Source organism: Procambarus clarkii, chromosome 86 (genome assembly GCF_040958095.1).
Source record: "Procambarus clarkii isolate CNS0578487 chromosome 86, FALCON_Pclarkii_2.0, whole genome shotgun sequence".
NCBI lineage: Eukaryota > Metazoa > Arthropoda > Malacostraca > Decapoda > Cambaridae > Procambarus > Procambarus clarkii.
Genome location: NC_091235.1, coordinates 11,300,713 through 11,313,599, shown reverse-complemented (window position 1 = coordinate 11,313,599; position 12,887 = coordinate 11,300,713). Strand labels below are relative to the sequence as shown.

At 39.2% G+C, this 12,887-nt stretch overlaps 1 protein-coding gene across 1 annotated transcript in view; it reads left to right on the top strand.

Annotated features, from left to right (window-relative positions):
• The first annotated feature begins 6,265 nt into the window (after positions 1–6,265).
• Orc1 (origin recognition complex subunit 1) overlaps positions 6,266–12,887 on the top strand; it is a 404,967-nt gene continuing 398,345 nt past the window's right edge. Inside the window, exon 1 of the mRNA XM_045759325.2 lies at positions 6,266–6,357. The gene's annotated coding sequence lies outside the window, so the exon portion shown is untranslated. The remainder of the gene's footprint in view (positions 6,358–12,887) is intronic.

Here is a 12,887-nt window from a genome sequence, read left to right as displayed (position 1 = left end):
TCACTTACCTGACACCAGTCTTTCCTATAACACTCAACCCTGTTATAGGATCCTATAACAGGATTGAATGTAACAGGACCCTTGTGCTTGCCATCTGGAACAGTCATACGTGAGACCTTCTGAGCTCGTTGCACTTGAGGTGGTTACCTTGAGGTTACCTTGAGGTGATTTCGGGGCTTAGCGACCTCGCGGCCCGGTCGTCGACCAGGCCTCCTCGTTGCTTGACGGGGAGAGTGACAGAAAAGGAGGGGGATGACAGGAGAGAGACAGGGCAAATAGGATAGGGTGTCAAGGGGTATATCCGTCTCAAAACTACTCTTCATCAAAGCCAGGGGCTCGAAATGCCTCGTACCATCTCCAGTAAATTAAAATACACTTAAAACTAGCCAATACAGTCTAAAATCACGTTTCAGACCACCTCCTTTCTCTCCCCTCTCGCCACCAACACACACTGACTCTCACCTTGGGGCCCCCTCTCCCATACTCACCTTGGGGCCCCCTCTCCCATGCTCACCTTGGGGCCCCCTCTCCCATGCTCACCTGGGGGCCCCCTCTCCCATGCTCACCTGGGGGCCCCCTCTCCCATGCTCACCTGGGGGCCCCCTCTCCCATGCTCACCTGGGGGCCCTCAGACACTCAGCTGGGCGGGGAGACCATCTCATTTTTAGGGGTTTCTTTCACACTGGGCTGGGGACCCTTCTAATTCTCACCAGGGAGCTCTAAGACACACACACACACCTGTAGGGCCCCCCTCTCTCACACACGTGGGATTCCTCCCCCCCCCCCCACACACACCTGCATGCCCTCCCACACACCTGGGGGGCCCTCCCACACACACACCTGGGTGGTGGTCGCTTTACCAGCTCCCTCACAGAAAGCTTTTCATGCTAATGCCTGTCTGACGACCCAATTACAACTTGGTTAACTTCGCTTCCTCCCTAAATTAATGGAAATTTGACGCTTGGGCAATTGTTCCCAATTGATAGAGAATTATTATCAACGGAGGAGAAAATTGGGTGTAAACAGGGACAAATGGGTTAGTGAATGACTCACAATAGAGCAGACTCTATTGTGAGTCACGACTCAGTAGAGGAGGGGAATAGAGGATGAGAAGCTTTTGTGGCTTACTTGTTAATGAAGAGAAGAACCCTAGGGAGGGGGAGGAGGATATGGGATTGGAAGGGAGGAGTAGGTAGGAGCGGGTAGGAGCGGGTATGGTGGGTGGAGGAGCGTTCTGGCAGCACTCATTTAGTTTGTCTGTTCTTATTGTATAAGATTAGCTACTGGGAACTAAAAGTTCCAAGTAGCACGGGCTATGGTGAGCCCGTAGTGGACTTACCTGACACAGGAGCGGGGCTGCAACTATTTTTGAAAAGTTTGTCACCCCTTTCACATCTCTCCCTCCTTTCTCATCTCCCTCTCTTTCCCTCTCCTTCTTAGGTCAGGATCACATTCATACATTAAAAACGGAATCACAACTAATTATTTCTAATTGATTGTTTATAGTGAGGTGTCATGAGGGCTCGTTCATCAACAGACTCATAACAGTATTAATAATACCCATTGCGTTGCAATGCAAAAAAAAACATACAATTTCCTAGAGGTTAAGTACATAATTTTGCGAAGGATGCAATTTCACTTTTTCCCAGTCAGGAACCACAAGTGGTACTCGTGTGGTATTAGTGGTACTCGTGTGGTATTAGGGGAAGAAATTGGTATTCTCTTCACTCTCTGCAGGGAAACACAACGTTGGCACGTCGAGAATTAAATTTCACTTTAGGTGCGTGAGGAGTGTCAAAAATGTTTCTTCAACGTAAGTACTGAACGAGTTTACACCGATTTACGACATGTATCTGAAGGAAGCCTGAATATATATATATATATATATATATATATATATATATATATATATATATATATATATATATATATATATATATATGTCGTACCTAGTAGCCAGAACGCACTTCTCAGCCTACTTTGCACGGCCCGATTTGCCTAATAAGCCAAGTTTTCATGAATTAATATATTTTCTCAAATTTTTTTCTGATGAAATGATAAAGCTACCCATTTTATTATGTATGAGGTCAATTTTTTTTTATTAGAGTTAAAATTAACGTAGATATATGACCGAACCTATCCAACCCCACCTAACCTACCCTAACCTAAATTTATAGGTTAGGTTAGGTTAGGTAGTCGAAAAAGTTAGGTTAGGTTAGGTTAGGTAGGTTAGGTAGTCAAAAAACAATTAATTCATGGAAACTTGGCTTATTAGGCAAATAGGGCCTTGCATAGTTGGCTGAGAAGTGCGTTCTGGCTACTAGGTACGACATATATATATATATATATATATATATATATATATATATATATATATATATATATATATATATTTCATTGAATATGACCGCATATTCTGTATTTATTATTTTCTGGTTTAGGGCTTCTATCCCTCTAACTATTTTCTTAGCATCAGGGCTTAATTGAAATAGGAGTTCTCCAAAACTCATTTTCATACTTTTAAGGTGAAGAAAAGAAGTGATTTACTATAGTGTATTACACTAATTTGTATAATTTGCACGACGTTTCGAACCTCCATGGTTCATTCTCAAGTGGACAGATCTTACAATACTAGTTGATTTTATACCCGCATTAGGTCAGGTGATAATACAATGAAGGTGAAAACATGGGGGGATACATAAGGGATAAACATAGGGGCTGCAGAAGGCTTATTGGCCCATACGAGGCATCTCCTATCTAAACACAAAGATTAATCCAGTGTAATTGGCCTGTTATGTTGGACATTGTCTTCTGTGTTGGCATCGATATGTTCTTGTCTTGTCCTTACTCTCATTGTGGGTAGAGTAAATAGTTCCGTGATTTGGGTGTTCATGGTAGGTCGCTCTATTCTTATGTGAATTGCCTCAAGAATTTGTAATCTTCTTAAATCTTGTGTTTTGTCTATTATGCAAGTAATAGTTTTCCTGAATTAATATATTTTCTTTAATTTTTTTATGAAATGATAAAGCTACCCATTTCATTATGTATGAGGTAAATTTTTTTTTATTGGAGTTAAAATTAACGTAGATATTTGACCGAACCTAACCAACCCTACCTAACCTAACCTATCTTTATAGGTTAGGTTAAGTTGGGTAGCCGAAAAAGTTAGGTTAGGTAGTCGAAAAACAATTAATTCATGAAAACTTGGCTTATTAGGCAAATCGGGCCTTGTATATTAGGCCGAGAAGTGCGTTCTGGCTACTAGGTACGACATATATATATATATATATATATATATATATATATATATATATATATATATATATATATATATATATATATATATATATATATATATATATATATATATATTGGTGTATACTGGCAGCAGGTTTTCTTTCAAACATGTTTCATTGAATATGACCGCATATTCTGTATTTATTATTTTCGTCGAAAAACGTATGTATATATATATATATATATATATATATATATATATATATATATATATATATATATATATATATATATATATATATATATACATACACACACAATATATACATATTGTCCTCCGTTTCTCATTGTGTATATATACACTGCTTTTTCTGCTTCCTTTAACGTATATACACCAAGATTGTTTTCTGTTTATCTTAGTGTATATACACCGATTGTTTTTCTGCTTCTCTTAGTGTATATACACTGAGAAACAAAGTACGTCTGTGTATTTAATTAGGAGCTAAGATCAGTCGACCCTCTCCAATTGTTAACCATCTTGTGTGCTAATTATACTCAGTCATCAAGTGCCTAATATAAATAAAATAGGTTCTAGCTACCAAAATTACACCAAAGTTAATAACATGTTCCTTATAGTAGTAAGCTACAAAGGACGGAGCTTAAATTAATATATGGGCCAAAAATTTGCGAGTATTTGCCAAATATTGGTGATAAACAGCTAACGTAATCACTAGAAGGAAAATTTTTCAACTGTTCCAATTTTTTATTTAATTTTTGTTACCATCTATTTTATATATCTATCATTTTTTAAATAATTTTTTAATTGAATTCAATAATGTTGAATCAATGACGTAAACTTATTATGGATCTAAGTATGAAATTGTCGTTAAGTTGTTTATATAAAGGAACTTCTATATCATTTTGCAACTCAAATCTTCATCTAGCCATATATCACTTATTTACATTGTATCTCCATGACATTTTAAACAACATTTTCACTCCTCTCGGGAAATATTTAATGAATAATAGATGCTCATTTGACTAGTCGACTTGGCGCCCCGCTGGCCCAGCTGACGAGGGTAAACAAAGGATCGACGTGTGCTTGCCATTCTCAGAAAATATTCACCCTGACGCAGTCTCCTCCCCGTGTTCAAGGTAGCTGCTACGTCCCTGCTATTTCTTGTGGAGTTTGTGTAGCGAGTGTAAGGAGTTAGAGCAAAATATAGCATTGTTAGAGGGGTAGGAACAGGTAGACACAGGCATGGAAGACTTCTTATATATACGCGAGTCAAGACAAGCTAGGCTAAGCTGGGCCCCGGATCCCGGGTTCGGGAAATGAAGAAGAATTTTTTTTTTGTAATTCCCTTTTACATCCTCTTCATGCAACTTGAGCATAAATTCCTTTATTGTTTGAAGCGTTAGATGAATTAGGGTTAAAATGCAGTTATTTTATCCACTAAACTGGCAGTTTGTTGATCGTCGCGGGAGTAGCCCAACGTGTCTTAATTTGTGTAATTATTAAATGATGTACGATAACTGTTCGGTTCAGTTACGGTCAGACTGAATGTTAGTTCCTTCGTCTTTTTATTTATTTTAAGAACGGACGATACATTATCAGATGACAAGAATTTAGCAACTTTTACGATCGCTCGCATTAATTTCCAAGTATTTAATTTTTCGCTAACTCGCTGATCTTATAAACGAAGACTAATATTGGCAGTAAGTGGGCGAAAATCAGGGTCAAATCATCTTGAGATGATATCGAGGTTCAGCGTCCCCGCGGCCCGGTCCTCGACCAGGCCTCCTTTTTGTTCCATGACGTTTTACATTTTGACGATGTAAATTGATACAATGCATACATTTATATAATGGTAACCCACATATTTAAATTTAATTGTTTCATTGAATGCTACAACAGAATTTGGCACATTAAATATCTAATATAGTACACACTAGGCTGTTTTCTATACGTTTGCCCACTCCTGATTGGCTCATGAATTTCACACGTGACTGTCATTGGGAACAACGTTCGATGCATTTATGCCAAGGGAATATATTCGTCCATGTGTGCTGATGTGTGTTTAGTATGCATATTTGTGCAGGTAAGTGTGTGTGTGTGTATATGTTACCATGTATTTACGTGAAAATTATACGCTCGTAGATACGCGGAGAGCGTGTGTATATATATATATATATATACATATATATATATATATATATATATATATATATATATATATATATATATATATATATATATATATATATATATATGTATATATATGTATATATATATATTTATATATATATATATATATATATATATATATATATATATATATATATATATATATATTAGGTAATGGAATACAAATTGTACAGAAAACTCAGACAAATTATCTCTGCTCCTGCATAGACGATGATGTGGTCTGATTGATCAGTATCCCCCCCACCCGCACCTACCCCCTCCAGCACTACTCCAGTTCACACTAAAACCTTTGTGTCTCCCATGCTTCAAGGAAGTTAAGGCTCCACCCACTAAGGCTCGTCTAGCCTTAGAAACTCAGCCCTAACTAGGCCTGCACAAAATCAATTTGAACCAGAGTCTTCCCACAAGGCCTAGATGTACTGATCTATATTCTGAAAGCAGTGGAAAACCCCCAAAATACGGACTCACCATAGCCCGTGCTACTTGGAACTTTTGTTCCAGGGAGCAAATCTTTAACAACAACCCTAAGGCTCCCCTACCCTGTTGTACCCCCACAAGGCATAGGGGAAAACTTGCGACTAGAGTTTATAATACCCAGGTGGGTGTGACAGAGCTGCCTCCAGCAGTCAAGTGGGAGGGAGACAGAAGGAAGAAGGGAGGGAGAAGAGAGGAGAGAAAGAAGGGGGAGAGGGGAGATAGGAAGAGGGAGGAGAGAAGCCTACTTATCTAACCGTTACAGTACATTTTATTGTATAAAGAATGTATTTAGTGCAACAAATAATATTTGTCTTGTAGGGTGGGAGTGAGGAGACTGCTAACGGGTCGGTTATTGTCTCAACACTTAAATGTGTGAACGGATCACGCAGGACGCCATTAGTGATATGGCACGTAGCCTCGTCCACCAGGAAAAGGTAAGAGAGATACATACAATTATATTCTTTAGTTTTTATTTTGTGGAGAATATTGAAAAAGAAAAAGCTGAAAACCTTGTTTTTCGTGCAATATCAAATTATTAGCTAGACTATGTTGGAGTTGCTTAATGAAATTGTGGGTTTGCGGCACAAATAATTATTACCGAGAATGCAATGTATGACATGTTTATATATATTGTTCCCTGTTCCATTACAGGTAAGTGTGATTTCACAGCTCATCGAAGGACAATGACACGCCGACTATCAGGTATGTTCATATTTTTGTTTTTTACTTTTGAAAAATCTATAACATGCACATTTAGCTTCCTCTTAGACGAAGCTAAATATGCATGTTACCTTTGTGATGTGACGAAGACAGCGTGATCAGACATCCCAAGGTTGGTTGAGCATGACCTCGTTGGGTGTTACGATATTGTCTGTGTAACACCCTCTTCCTGCTTTCAAGAGTCATAGACACACTTCAAAAACATGTTCGACGGCCAAAGGAAAATGCATAACTATCTAAAGTGAATTTTTAGTTCACTTTAGATAGATTTAGGAAGTATATTCGGTGTGCAATTTTGATATCTGTGAATTTTAAAGAAGAGGAAGCCTAGCTGCTGATTGTGCAGGAAGCAGTAGCACAAGGCAGTGTGTTGTAAGCCTCTACAGCTTACGGTGGTGACAAGAGAGAGCCTACAAGAGGCAGGACTGTAGAAGGACGTCGTGTGTCTCTATACTCCACTGCTCTTGGGGGTACAACGATTAGTTGGGGTCCTCCGTGTACTTGGATACCTTTGTGTTGCAAAGGGAGAATGGGTTGCCAGAGACACTAACAATTAATTATCTCGTCCTGGGTACTTGAAATGTCAAAGGGTGTTCCGGTATCAACACCGTCGTTGGAGTGTGGAGTGGCGATTACTGTGCCATCTACGGATCCACACTCCAACTCCCAGGTATTGGGTGCAACGCAGACAATGCCATCTGTTGGCGGTGGCATGGAGTCGGTGAAAGGCTCCTGTTTCATACCTCAGTTAGAAGGTGAGGTCGATGATGATGACCTCTGGTGGGGTGGCGTAACGATATCAACGCCATCTGGGTTGTGAAAGCAATTACAATTTCAATTCCCTGGTGGAAGGGTATTATCCTAAGGTCACCCAGTATACTGTCTAGCTAATGACGTTTTATTTCGTAAAAGTGACGTAAGGAGGCGATTGCGCTGAGGAGGGCAGTTCACCTTGGGGAGTCTAGAACTCTTGACTTTGTTTGGTGAGAGGACAAAGTGGCCGCCGTCGGTAGTAGCAGTGTGTTTGCTGCTGGATTTATGCAGTGTTGTATGGACCGACGTACCTGGGATTTGGCAAAGGATGTGGGAACCGACCTGTGAGATTTATATTTATTTAATTTATATGAATTTATATTTACGTTAATTTATATACTTCGATAGCAATTTGTATAATGATAAGTGGACTGTATTTCTGCAATAATCTCATAATCTCACAAATCGATCCTCTACACATTAGGGGGGGTTATTAAATTAATATATATGCAGCCAATCAAACTGCAGAATTAACTACATACATTGAAGAGGTTCCTTATCTTATAGTACAGCAGGTTAGTCCACCAGGTATAACTAGGGTGTAGACACCAAATTATCCTCTTTGAGGTAGCTTCCATATCACCCAGTAACTGGTGCACAAATCTTGCTTCCTCGTCTTGACCTGTCAAAAGTGCGCTAGCTGTGAAGCCAGAATCCTATATATGACAAGTATATCAGAGAAAACACTATACAGTACATGGAACAATAAAGACCTGGCTTAATTACCTTTAGTTTGAGGCGATTTCGTGATCTAACCGGATCACCCTATATCCTGACATTAATGGCCATAAATGAATGATAAACGGGTTTCGGATAGACACTTAACTTGAATTTGTAGACAGCGTGTTGATAATGGTACACTTTTAGTTTCCATAACACTACGTCCAAGTAAATTTAACAGGAGCCGAATTTGCTCCCGTGTGAGCCTCTGGTCTCGTATAAACAATGGCTGCCCTCCTTCCTCCCTCTGACGCCTGGCTTACATTGTCCACATGTCAGAAAGTGATAGAAGGGTCACATTTACTCTACTTTAATATTGATAATTAAGTTAATTTATATAAGATGTTTTTATGATGGTAAAGTCCAAAGACTAATGTATTTAAGAATAATTCCCACCATAATAGGTGGTGAATTATAATAGTATGTGGTGATGATATCCCGTTTTCTATAGACGGTAATTCCACTACAAGTTACGTTTTCTATGGGTTAACTTGCTTATACAACACAGCTATTATCTGTATGATATTAAATGGTGTCGGATTTTCCGACAAAGGAGAGTTACAAGACGACAGTAGTGCATCTGTTGAAAAGTGCTGTCAGTGGCTAGAGACTTCTGTCAGGGTGTTAGCCACCCCTGTACGTGATTATTTGAGACCCCTGTCAGCGTGTTGCTGAAACCCCTCTGCCAGCATTTCTGGAGAGCGGATGTGGGGTGTTGGGACATCGTGGCGATACGGTGTGTGGACTGGCCCATGTTCAGGAAGGTGAACTCTCCGGTGATTACCATTAAGTGTAGACGACGTGTACCTGGACGTAGTGGACTTGCCGGGATTTGATGAACACTGCAGATCTGTTGAGTGTCCTGAGTGAAAGCGACACAGTGTAAATATGCGTAGTAATTCTTAGAGATATAATATATATATTGGTGAAGGTGATAATATATTTGTGAAGGTGTAATTGCATATTGTTTATCCCCCCCCCTTTATTCTTTTGCACTACTATATGCTACAGCCAGTTCTTGAAAACTTACCATCGACTTGGCGTAGGATAAGGAAGAAGAGGTCATAAGACACGTTAACAGAAAGAACCCGGTTACTGGCCCAAGCTGGCCGTAACAATGGGTGAGATCTACCACTTTCATGTACATTCCGGGAGACCATCAGGCTTATAAATGTAAATACGCGAAAAAAATATCCGAAGAATTAGTGTCAGCCGAATTAATGAGCAGATTGAATTGCCAAAACTTTTCGTTATTAAATTTGAGTATGAGACGAATAACATCATCTTCAGAGACGTCCTAAAAGACCCTGTAAGAGTCTCCGGCCCTTGGTCATAAAACAAAGTTGTTTCCTCGTGAGAAAAAACACAAAACGTAGTTTGAATTGAATTTCATATGTTGTAGTGTTGGGTTTTTGTGATCAGTGACGTTATTGTGACTTATTCTATGCATGAAGTTTCTCCTTCCCCCTTCCCGCAAGAGGTGTAAAGTGCCCTTCATTTATGTGATGATATAATAGATTTCCTCCTATGGAGACCTGACATCATGGATCAGTAGGCTATAGAGTATAGTCTTCTCATTGTGGTCTGTAACGTATTTAAATTCTAACCCTCTTTCTCCCCTCTTAATTATATGAGATTACTACATTTCCATTTCACGATTACGGGGACAAATATTCCCCTCATATCGCAATGACTGTTATTAAATCCTCCTAAATGTTCCATGGGGCAGCGTTGGACCACCTTCCCTTGGTCATCTGTCGTAGGGGAGTCTGAAATCCGAGACCACTTGCTTCAAAGCAGACCTGTCGCTTTGATGTAGACGGCCTCCGACTTAACCCAGTCCTTTACTTGCTCGTTCACCCTCTGCTGATGTTCAAGGTCACTGGATTAGACTGCCGTTCGTATAGGAGTTGGCGTTTGTGGAGAGTTTACGGATGATGTGCATTGATTTGCATTTCTCTGTTTCCACCTCATATAATTCGCTATGGAATTGGAGTTTTATTATTCAATTATTGTTTGATATATGTATGAAGATGTGTAATAGATGTTACTGATGGATCTGTTGTTAACGATGATGATTGATAAAGATTAAGCCACCCAAGAGGTGGCACGGGTATGAATAACCCGTAATGTTGTTAACGTCTTGTTTCTATTTTTTCTGTAATCAAAGCAGATCCTTTATACGCAATGGGATAATTTTGAGCTCATCATGGTTCAGTTGGTAGTGCGCGTTCCTGGAGAGGCCAAGGGGTGTGGGTTCGATCCCACTGTATAGCCTCAGTCTTCTCTCCCCACATTATGTCCTGCTCGACATTGCACAAAATAATAAATGTTGAGGAAAAGTTGTATAGATACTAAAATACTGTAGTCATGTATGCAATTACAAATAGATTATACAGCCAGACTCTCAATGTTATTTTATAGCAGAGTTGTTGCAAAGGTAACATTAAACTATGACAATTGGATAATTAAGTCCAACGATATTATCCTATTATCTACTTATGAGAATGCCCCTACTTATGAGAATTATGCCATAATTCGAATTAGATAATTTGAACAATAGTAGTATATCATCTTCTAATAAGAATGGTCCCAATTCGATAATTCAAACGCTAGCAACCTATTATCTATTAATAAAGATACAACTATCACCTTTGGGCTGACAGATAATATAACGCTCCTCAAAATTATCAAATTTTATTTTGAACTAAACCTTAGTGTTGTATTAAAATGTAATATTTAAATATTTGCGTATTTAAAATTTATCTCGATAATTGGGCATGAATCCTGATTTCCCGCCTGTTGTATTGACAATGTATTACCTTCGAGACAAGATCATCCTCTGTAATTGGGAATTTTCTTTTGTATAGACCTAAACAAAATGGATTTAGCAATCGTCAGATAAACCGTCGTTCATAATCTCCTAATTAGGGCCAAACTATAATGCATTTAGAAAAGTATGTTGGTATTACATAAAATTATTGAGTATATAAGAGTAATCTATATATATATATATATATATATATATATATATATATATATATATATATATATATATATATATATATATATATATATATATATATATATATAGATTACTCTTGGCTTACTGTTGTCACTAGAGAGTTTTCCTACTCAGTAAACCTTGTGTGATTACATTTCCCGGGCGCCAAGCCTAATTACGAAGCCTATTGTTAGTCGCTGTGGGAGAAAAGGCGATACAAGAAGAGAAGTAGACAAGAGCACAAGATAATGATACATATGCCACATATTTAACAAATATGCCACATATTTAACAAATATGCCACATATTTAACAAATATTTAACAAATATGCCACATTCAACAAATATGCCTCAAATATGCCACATATTTAACAAATATGCCACATTTAACCCTGAAATGCCATATGGAGATCACAGCATTCTATTTTTGCTCACTTGTAGAAAACGGGTTCATAAAGCCTGTATTTCCCTTTGACTTAGAAAGTGAATTCTCAGCTTCGTGTACCGTGTGAGAATTCCCTCCAGTGCGTCACATTCTTTGAGATCAGGCGAGACCCAAAATAGAAGACGGAAAGCTGCTGCTGCTGCTGTTGTGTAGAGCATTCACACTGTGAGGGGAGACGAGGAGGGTTACCCATGACAACTGGAGACACCTGGTGGGTAAAGTGAGGGGTCAGGCGAGAGACAGAAGTGGAAGAGGGAAGATGCACAGAAGAATTTAAGAGTGAATAGCAAAAACGATGAGGAATTCAGCCGTAAGGGCGACAGGAAGATGAACGAAGGAATAACCGACGACACAAAAGGAACGGGAGAAAGTGGGACGGAACGAGATAGAGAGTTAACAAGATCATTAAATCGTTATTAAGGACCAGCAAGTCGGAGTTATATGTGATATTCTTTCCTTATATGGCCTCCTTGTGATGTATTTGTTGATATATTTACCAAATGTAAATACCTGCTCTATAAATACCCGCTCTGCAAATGTAAATACCAACGACTCCGCTGAGCGGACAAAACACTGTACGCGTGATCCTGTGGTCTCGGGTTCGATCCCGGGCGCCGGCGAGAAACAATGGGCAGAGTTTCTTTCACCCTGATGCCCCTGTTATCTAGCAGTAAATAGGTACCTGGGAGTTAGTCAGCTGTCACGGGCTGCTTCCTGGGGGTGGAGGCCTGGTCGAGGACCGGGCCGCGGGGACACTAAGCCCGGAAATCTTCTCAAGATAACCTGCACAATTCTCATCGAGTTCCAGTGTAAACATACCGCTGTGCCTTAAAGGGTCTGGTGTAGCAAAACAGATTGTGCAATGTACACTGCTCACGAGATAAGGGAGATATTAGTTGTGTAGTTGTAGTGTTCCGTGTGAGTCTGGGGCTCAGGGTTCACGACAGTAATTGTATTCATGTTAGGTGAATAGTTGTTGAAATAACAACTAATTTGGCATGAATTAAACTCTTTTTGCGTAAGACGAAGTGATTCGTGAATTCTCCTGCCAGACGTAAGATGCTGGTAGGCTGGCCTATATAAGGAAAATCAAGGCACTTTCGTAACTGTTAAAGGATGGAATTCATAACTTTAAGTTTAATTGTTATTTGTATAGTTTTATGGAATATTGGATCTCTGTCTGTCTGTCTGTCTGTCTCTCTCTCTCTCTCTCTCTCTCTCTCTCTCTCTCTCTCTCTCTCTCTCTCTCTCTCTCTCTCTCT